Raw genomic sequence first — 10249 nt, 5'->3', positions numbered from 1 at the left:
TCTATCATCTATCTCTATCTCTATCTCTATCATCTCTATCTCTATCTCTATCTCTATCTATATCTATCTATCTATCTACATCTATATATCTCATAAGAAACAGCCAAATATTCATGAATAACAAATTACATATACTGAAGTAAGGAAAAACTTCAGTCTTACAAATAAGTACATGATTTAACCAGCTACTAACTTCTGTTTTAGTGTACTTAAATTAATCTGGTTGATTATTTGGTAAATAATATATTTCAATAACGATGTTCCTCATCAATAAATCACTGACAGCACTGAAATATGTAACCAACACTTAGAAAATAACTTTAAATTGTACAAAGCATTAAAATTTAAACCTAATTAAAAAGAAGGAAGTTTATAAGTGTTCTATAACAGTACATTGAGTTTCAGAGGTCCTAGTTTTGTTAATAGTATTGAGTGATTAGTCTTTATACAAATCACAACTAAATAGGTTTCAAGAGAAACATTTGATGGGTTGATTTATGCAAATTACTTTATTCAGCTTCAATTAAGTTGTTTCTGAGGTTTAAGCAACTAATTTGATTAGCTGAAAGTGTTTTCCTTCACTAAGATTTATGAAAATGATAATAATTTCCCCACTGTAAAATGACTTTGTTGATTGATAGAACACCATGAGGCATTTCTTAGGTTTTAGGAAGATGTCACTTTTTTCTTGTATCCTTTAAACTCAAGCCATGTATGTGGTGATTCAAATGTTTGACATTCTAGATAAACATTTCCTGGTTTATAAATTACATAGTATAATGCAAATTAGGGAGCTCTAGAGACCTAATGATAAGAAGCCGTGTTGCAATCCCAAAGGCATGCAGTTTGAATCTCCCAGTTGCTTCGTGGGAGAAGGATAGACACTCTTCTCCCATGTGATTAACTGCCCCAGAAAACCTGCTGGAGGGTAAGCTATGGGTCAGTCCTGACTGGACAGTACATAACAACAACAATAAACAACAAAACAAACTACAACTTGAGAATTATCTCAAGCCCTAGTGTTTTCAATTACTTTGCATCTATGTGAGAGATGAACCATTATAAAGGAAAGAAGTAAGAGTCAATGCCTTAAAATTGGTATTGATGAAGAAAATTGATTATGCTATGCACTACCAAAATAATAAATAAGTCTGTCTTGCACGAAATGAAACTACGGTGATCATCAGAGGCAAAGATGATAAAACCTTTCTCCCATATTTTGGGCATGTAGCAACAGAAGCAAGTTTTTTGGGGAAAAGTTCGATTTGAGCAAAAAAAAGAGTGAAAAAGAGGAAGATTTTCAATGAGGATTGATATAGTAAGTGCAAAAATGAGATTGAGAGTGGCAGAGATTATGCAACTGGTACAGGATAGGGCAAAGTTTTCAGCTCTTCTGCAATAGGTCACAATGAGTCACCATCAATTCAACATCACTTAAAGTTAGAATATTAAGTCCTTGTGCTACATATCTTATTAAGTATTGTTAGTTGTTGTTGTGAGATGTCATCGAGTCAAGGACGACTCATAGCAACCTTGTGAACAACAGAATCTGAACCCTGTCCAAGCTTGTGCCATCTTCATCATCTCTCACACACTTAAGCCCATGGTTGTAGTCACTGTGACAATGATCTTTCCAAGGGTCTTCATCTCTTTCATTGACTTGACCCTCCACCTATTTAAGCATGATTTCTTTCAACAAGGAGTAGCCTTTCCTCGCCACATTGCCAAAGCATGTGAGTCAAAGCTTTGTAACCTTTGCCCTCAAGAAGAATTCTGGCTATACCCTTGCTAAGACATAATTTCTTGTTCTTTTGTCAGTAAATGGGATATTCAGTATTCTTCTCTAACACCACAAGGGCATCAGTTCTTCTTCTGTTATCCTTATTCATTGTGCAGCTTTCTGACACATACCACTTGACTAAATTACGCACACTTTACTCTTCAAAATGACATCATTGCTCTTCAAAAATTTGAAGTTGTCCCCAACAGCAGTTACCAAGTACAATACATATTTTGATCTTCTGATTACTAGTACCAAGAGAGTTGATTGTATATTCAATAAGATGAGATAATTAACATCTTCAAACTTTTCTCCATCTGTCGTGGTTTGCCTGATGTTGACATGCCATACCAAATGAAGGCTTTCATCTTTTATCTTCATCAGCAAGTGTTTCTTGTTCACTTTCAGCAAACAAGTTTGTGTCATCTGCACAGTCTTGTTTTAATCCTTTATTAAGGATTATAAACTACAAATTAGAAATAATTCATATATTTCATGTCATTTGATTTCTTACTTCTTCTTTCTATTAGATTTCTAGCTCCAGTCACGCTCTTTGAGCAAGTGACAGTAAATATACTGTTCTTTTTATTTTTTCCAGAAAATAAAGTTGTTATCATGTGCCATTGAGTCACCAGCAACTCATAGAGACCCTATATACATTAGCTCTGAACCTTGCCCTATCCTAAGCCAATCTCATACTCTCCAATAGACTTAATCCCATTTATCTAGTCACTGAGTGAATCCATGCCATCTTGGGTCATCCTTTCCTTGCATTGTCTCTCTACAATTTCAAGCATGATATCCTTCTCCAAAGACTGGTCCCTCTTGGCCACTTACTCAAAATATGGGAGACAGAGTTTTAAAATACTTGTCTCCAAAAAAAAAAAAAATACTTGTCTCCAGGAAGCAGCCTGGTTTCACCCTTTCCAGGACAGACCTGTTTGTTCCCCTGGAATTTGATGGTATATTTAGAGCTCTTTTCCAGCACCACAACTCAAAGGCTTTTTTCATCCTCTTAGTTATTATTGTCCAACTTTCAGATGCATAGTAAGTAATTGAGAAAGCCATCGCCTGGATCAGACACACCTTAGTCTTCAGACGGACCTTGTTGCTCTTCAGTACTCTAGAGAGGTCCTTGAGCGCAGACTTTCCCAATGCAATCGATCTTTTTATTTTCTGACTACTGGTGGCAAGATTGTGGAACCAAGCAAGCTGAAGTTGTTAACAATCTCAGTCTCTTCTCCATCTATCACGAAACTTTCAGTTTGCCCAGTGGTCAGAATCTTTTTCCTTGATACTGAGCCTCAATCCATATTGAAGACTACAGTCCTTGACCTTTTGCAGCAAATGCCTCTGTGCTTTTCAGTTTCAGCAAGATTGTTCATGTCATCTGCATAATGCGGGTTGTTTATGAGTCTTCCTATGATCCTGATGTCACATTCTTCCTCATAAAGTCTAGCTTCCAGAATGATCTGTTCTGCATATAGTTTGAAAAGCTATGAAGATAGGCTCCATCCTTGAAACATTTCTTTTTCCCTGCTCTGTTCTGACTAATGCTTCTGGTCCAAGAATAGATTTCACATGAGTACAATTAAGTGTTCTGGGATCTCCATTCTTTTCAAAGTTAACTAAAATTTGTTGTAATCCACATAGTCAAATTCTTGCCTAGTCAATGATATACAGATAGACATTCCTATGGTATTCTCTGCTTTCGGCCAACATCCATCTAACATTGGCTATGATGTACTAAGTGCCATGGCCGTTTCCAAATCCAGCCTTCACATCTGGCAACTGTCTATTGATGTACTGTTCCAGTTTGTTGTTTGGATTTTGGTTGTTTTTGGTTTTTTATAATCTTCAGTAGGATCTTGATTGTGTGTGATATTAGTGATATTATTTGATATTTCGGTACTCCGTTTAGTCATTTCTTTTTTTGGAATGTGAATAGAGATAAACCTCTTCCAGTCAGTTGGCCAAGTAGTTGTCTTCCCAATTTCCTGTGTGACCTGATAAGCACATATATGGTGGCAACTGTTTAATGAAATATGCCAGTTGATACTCCATTAATTTCTGGGGACTTGTTTTTTGCCTGTTATTTCAGAACAGATTTAACTTCCTCCTTCACCACCATTGCCTCTTGAACATATTTGTTTCATTAAATTCTTCTGTGTAGGCCAATTATATTTAGTATAATGCCTCTGTGTACTCCTTCCATCTTCTTTTGATGCCTCCTGGGTCATTCAACATTCTGCCTTAAGTATCCTTAAATATTGCAACTCAAGTCCTAAACTTGTTCTTAAGTTCCTTCAGCTTGAGAAATTACTAGTGAGCCCATCACTTTTGATACTCTGATTTGAGCTTCTTGCACATTTCATTATAATACTTTCCTTTGTCTTATAATAGTTTACAGATCCGTCCCTTTAAATGTTTAGCTCCTTAACTTCTCAATTTCTTAACTTTGTTTTGGATTTTTGGTGCCCTAGTACAATATTCAGTATTTCTTCGAACATTCATCTTAGACTTTTCTTTCTCTTTCTTTGCAATGACTTTTTGCATTCTTCATGAATGATATTCTTGATAACCTACCACAGCTCATCTAGTCTTCATTCATTGATGCCCAAGACCTCAAACCTGTTCCTGAGATAGTTTTTTAAATCTGGTGGGCTAAATTCAAGATCATACTTTGGTTCTTGTGGATTTGATTTGATTTTGTTTACCTTCAGTTTGAATTTGCTTATGAGTTGTTTATGGTCTGTTCTATGGTCAAAACCTGGCCTAGTTTGATAGCTGATATTAAGCTTATACAGCAATTTCTTTCACAAACGTAGACAACCTGATTCCTGTGTTGACCATCAGGTAAAGGTTATGTGTGTAGTCTGTTTTTGTTTATTATAAAAGGTATTTGCAATGAAAAGGTCATTGATTGTACAGAATTCTATCATTCTGTCTCCAGCCTCATTTCTGTCACTAACTCCATGATTTACCACAATTGATCCTTCTTCCCTGTTCCCAAGTTTTGCATTCCAGTCACCTGTTATTATCAAAGTATCTGGGTTGCATATTTAATCGATTTTCAATTGCAAAATTTGGTAAAAGTCATATATTCCCTCCTCTTTGGCTCTGGTTGTTGGTGCATGGATTTGAATGATAGTAGTATTAACAGGTAACCCTTGCATGCATTTAGATGTTATCCAGTCACTCACACATTGTATTTTCAAGATGGATCTAGAATTTTTTTAAATTATGTAAGTAATCCTTCTTTCCTCACCTTTTCATTTACAGCATAGTAGATTATGTGATTATCTGATTCCAAATATTCCATGCCAGCGCATTTTAGTTCATCAAATGTGTAGTATGTCAAGAGTGTTCACAGCTTCACTTTGCTCGGCTCCACAGTCAACACTCTTGGCACCAGCAGTCAGGAAATCAAAAAGCGTATCGCGATGGGAAAGTCTGCTGTTAGGGACCTCTCAAAGGTACTCAGGAGCAACAGTGTCTCTCTGGAGACTAAGGTGCGCCTGATACAGACCATGGTATTGGCAATCGCTTGTTATGCGTCAGAGAGTTGGACAATGACTAGGGAGGACAGAAGGAGAGTGGATGTTTTTGAGCTGTGGTGCTGGAGAAGGGTACTGAATGTACCATGGACTGCCAGGAAAACAAACAGATTTATCTTGGAGAGGATTAAACCAAGCTGCTCCTTGGAGGATTCTGGGGCTTCGTCTGACATACTTTGGACATATTGCCAGGAGGGACGGGTCCTTGGAGAGGGACATCATGCTTGGGAGGGTGGAGGGACAGCGCAGGAGGGGAAGACCCTCTATGAGACGGATTGATTCGGTGACTGGGGTAATCGGGATGGATGTGTCAGAGGCGGTGCGGTTGGCGCAGGATAGAGCAAGGTTTAGAGCTGTCATGCATAGGGTCGCTATGAGTCAGAAACGACTCGATGGCACATAACAACAACAACAACATTTCTTCCTTAACATTCTCAATTTTTCCTACATTCATACTTCTAACATTTTACATTCTAGTAGTGTCTGTTACTGTTTCTCCTCCTTTTTGATTCCTAGTAAGGAAGCCCTGCCTCTGGTGCCCTGTTTGTTAGTCTACTCTAAATGTACTCTATTATACATAGCCTCTCAGATATCCAGGAGGTTGGGTTCTATGAGGAGAAATGTGGGGTCAGGATTGGTGGAAGATCTATCAACAATCTACATTATGCAGTTGAGACAATCTTGCTTGCTGAAACCGAGGAGGACCTGATGTACTTGCTGCAAAGGGTCAAGGACTGCAGATTTCGGTATGGATTGAGGCTCAACATTAAGAAGACAGAGTCTCACCACTGAACCAATTGGCAGCATCATGATGAATAGTGAAGAGACTGAGATTATTCACAGCTTTAGTGTGCTTGGCTCCACAGTCAACACTCTTGGCAACAGCAGCCAGGAAATTAAAAGGCGCATTGCCATGGGAAAAGTCTGCTGTTAGGGACCTCTCCAAAGTACTGAAGAACAATGGTGTCTCTCTGGAGACTAAGGTGAGTCTGATACAGGCCATGGTCATTGCAATCACTTGCTATGCATCAGAGAGTTGGACAATGACTAGGGAGGACAGAAGGAGAGTGGATGCTTTTTAGCTGTGGGGCTGGAGAAGAGTATTGTGGGTACCATGCACTGCAAAGAAAACAAACAGATTCATCCTGGAGGGGTTAAACTGGGGGCTCCGTGGAGGCAAGGATTTTCTGGGGCTTTGTCTGACATACTTTGGACATGTTGTAAGGAGGGACCAGTCCTTGGAGAGGAACATCATGCTTGGGACGGTGGATGGACAGCACAGGAGGGCAAGCCCCTCTATGAATTGATTCAGTGACTGGGATAACTAGGATGGGTGTGTCGGAGGCAGTGTGATTGGCACAGGATAGAGCTGGGTTTAGGTCTGTAGTACATAGGGTTGCTATGGGTCGCAAGCGACTTGACAGCACACAACAACAACAACAATAAGTAAATATCTATCACATACTTTTTTCAATAAAGTATTGTCTGAATTAACAAAAGTGGTGTTTGTTGTTTTTTATTGTTTGTGTAGGATTTTTTTCCTCTTACAAAGCAGTAAGTTCAATAGATATTGTTAGCTTGGGCTTTCTTTGTGTTCATTCTCATCTTGTTTTTTCAACTTTGAATATTTTAACATTAACTATGTTTCCATATAATCACACTGTTGTTGTTGTTGTTGTTAAGTGCCGTCAAGTCGCAGGCAACTCATAGCGACCCTATGAACGAGAGTCCTCAACGCTTGGTTGCCTTTCATCCTATCTCCAGGTTCGTAGGGTTCCCGGAGGCAAGCTATTATGGAAGTGGATGCCACTCCTCCTTCCAAGATTATCTCACTAGGTCACTAAAATTCAAGCTATCATATCTAATTTCTATGTGAAAAATGCTGGGAGGGCCAAAGGCTGAGGATAGACAAGTTATTTTGTCCACTTTTTACCCCAAATCTCCAATTTAAAAAAAATTCTGATTCTATCTCATAGGCAAGACCTTAATTAAATGACACGTTGACTTTAATTTAAAAACAAAACAAAACACTAAAAAAACTGCACTTTTGGTTCTTTTTTAAAATTGAACAAATTAATTTTAAAATAAGTCATAGTTCTACTAAAAATAAGAGAACATTTTTGAGTTTACGTCTTTTTCTTTTTTTCACTAACACGATCTCTTCTATTCAGGCATCAACTTCAACACTGTGAAAGAATCTCATTTTCACAGAGTTTCTGGGTGATTTTCTGGTATCCAAAGACTCTAATTTTCAATGTCAACTTTTGAATATTTGTTTTTAATGTTTTTTCCTAAACAGCCTACGACTTGACAGCACTTAACAACAACAACATAGAGAGAGCTCATTTGGCCTAGTGGACAGAAAGTTATGCTACCTAGCCAAAGGTGAGTGACTTTAATCCACAACCCTCAGGCCTGTTTTTCATCAAATGTGTTTAGTCTAACATTCTTCTAGGTTGTATAGCCTTGGTCTGTCTACTTTCTGTACAGAGGTAACTCGTGGTTGCTGTGAATCTGAACACTGTGACACTGATGTGTCAAATGCAATAATGGTCATCCATGATAGAGAGTGTTTGGTAGAGCTCCTTGTTTAAAACAAGCTTGGAAGCAGGAGTGGCATCCACTTCCATAATGGCTTGCCTCTGGAAACACTATGGACATGGAGAAAGGATTAAAGTTATACAAGTGTTCAGGTCTTTCATTTATAGGGTTGCTACAGGTTACCTATGATTCAACATCACTTAACAACAACAACAACAAGAAGAGATAATCCTCTGTTTAAGGATCTCTTTTGCACTTAATCTACTCCCTTATAAAACATCCCCCACCTACTGGCACATATTTGGTTTATAAATAAAAATAATCTAGTCATTCCGTTTTGTCCTTCCCTTCACTCATCCTGATATATCTTCATTGTCTATCAATTCATTTCTGTTGCAGATTCCCTTCTCTAGTAATTTTACCATCTGATACTTAAACCTGGGGTCTTGTAACTGTGATAAAGAAGACAGGTTCATTCAGAACACCTCTAATATGCAAGTATTGCATGTACCCATTATTTATTTATCTTTGGAGAAATCTTCCAAAACAAACTTTAGTTAAAAAATATGCAAAAGCTGCCTTCAATAAACACTAAGTGATAAATAAAACCTTAATCTGATGGCCTAGTGACAAGTAGTTGCATTGAAATCCCAAAAGCTTAAGGTTCAAATTCACCAGAAGCTCTATGGGAGAAGGATGGGAAATCTCCTGTGTGATAAACTGTCTCTGAAAACTTGCTGGAGGATCAGCTATGGGTTATTATAACTCTGTGGTACACAACAGCAACAACAGCAATCATTCATGTGACTGAATGGACTTCTATAGCTAGGAAAATCAGACAGAGTATATTTTTTAAAAGGATATTCTACAGCTATAAATCAAGACAAGGTTAACAAAGTATATTTCTAGACAAAAACAAGCAAACAAAAAAAACAACAAAAAAAACCACCCAACTCACAAACAAAAAATAAAACAAAACACCACCAAACATGCAGCATGAATTTAAAGCCCAAATTATCTTCCTAGAACAAAAGACTGAAGGGTGAAGTTTTCAATAGTACCATTGGAGTTTTCGGAAACAGTACGTTGTTATTAGGTAATGTCCAATTACTAGTGACCTGGTGTACAGCAGAATGAAACTCTGTCTTATATTTTGCTACCCTTGTAATCTCTTCTGGGCTTAAATTCATTGTTGTAGTTACTGTATAAATTCTAATTTAAAGATCATAATCTTTCTCACTAGTCATCTACTTATACAAGTATGATAGTCTTTCTAAGGTCTACCCTTGTAGACAAAAATGCCCATCTTAATAAGAAGCATGAGATCTTTTTCCTAGATTATGTATTTTATTTCTTCTTTATGCTTACAATTCAAATATCTTATGAGATAATTTCACATAACCAGTTTTTCTAATCAATATAACATGACATATTCTGTGATATTAAAGTACAGTTAAAATTCCTAAATGTGTAGTCCATGGGCTGTTGCGCTATTGAATCAATGGGTTGTACTTCTTTGATAGTTTTTATCCGTTTGCTACGCTATAGGAAAATGATGAGAATTCTCCTCCTGTGCAATTTACAGTATCCATAATCCACTGAGGAGTCTGCAATTGAGTCAGTTCTAATCATAATCACTCTGGACTTCTGTTGCCTGTTTCTTACAAACTTTTCATTGTTTTGTACCTCTTGGATGTTGATGTTTCTATTTTAAAAAATATTTTCTCAAGATATCTTTCATAGATTGTAACTCTGACTTCCTCTGTAAAAATATTAATTCATAAATAATCTTTTAAAAAAGACTTTCTATTTTTAAAGTCTGACTTAAGCAAGCTTTAAAATTGTTACTTAACCTCATTATTCATATACATATCATTAAAGTCTGATACCAAATACCAAAGTATCTAGACCTCTTATGATTGCTTATGTAATTGTGTACTTAATTTATCAATTACTCTAATTGCTGCTATTATCTCATTAGTTTCATTGTTCTTTGCTCTCAATTTGACCTGTGATTCCAACAAGCTTTTGACCCTCATTTTATGACTCTATGAATAGGCTGACTAATTTCATATCTGAAATATACTTCTTATTCTGTTTACTTACTGATTTCACCCTGATAGAACTTTTCCCAGTTATTCAAAATCAACAAATAAATGCTTTGAAAAATTGTAATACATTCACTCAATGGAATAGTATGCAGCACCCAGGAACAATGATTTTGAAAAATACAATATAACATGGAGAAGCTCTAATCTGAGTAAACTAACTCAGTTTCATAAGGAAATACTTTTTCTTTGTTTTGTAGATGTGTTGAATAACATTGTTTTTCTTTTCTTGAACCATCCTTGCATACCTGTTATGAATACTT

This window comes from Elephantulus edwardii, unplaced genomic scaffold (genome assembly GCF_000299155.1).
Source record: "Elephantulus edwardii isolate Elephantulus edwardi_28Jun2011 unplaced genomic scaffold, EleEdw1.0 scaffold00137, whole genome shotgun sequence".
Taxonomy (NCBI): Eukaryota; Metazoa; Chordata; class Mammalia; order Macroscelidea; family Macroscelididae; genus Elephantulus; species Elephantulus edwardii.
Note: the sequence above shows the minus strand (reverse complement) of the source record.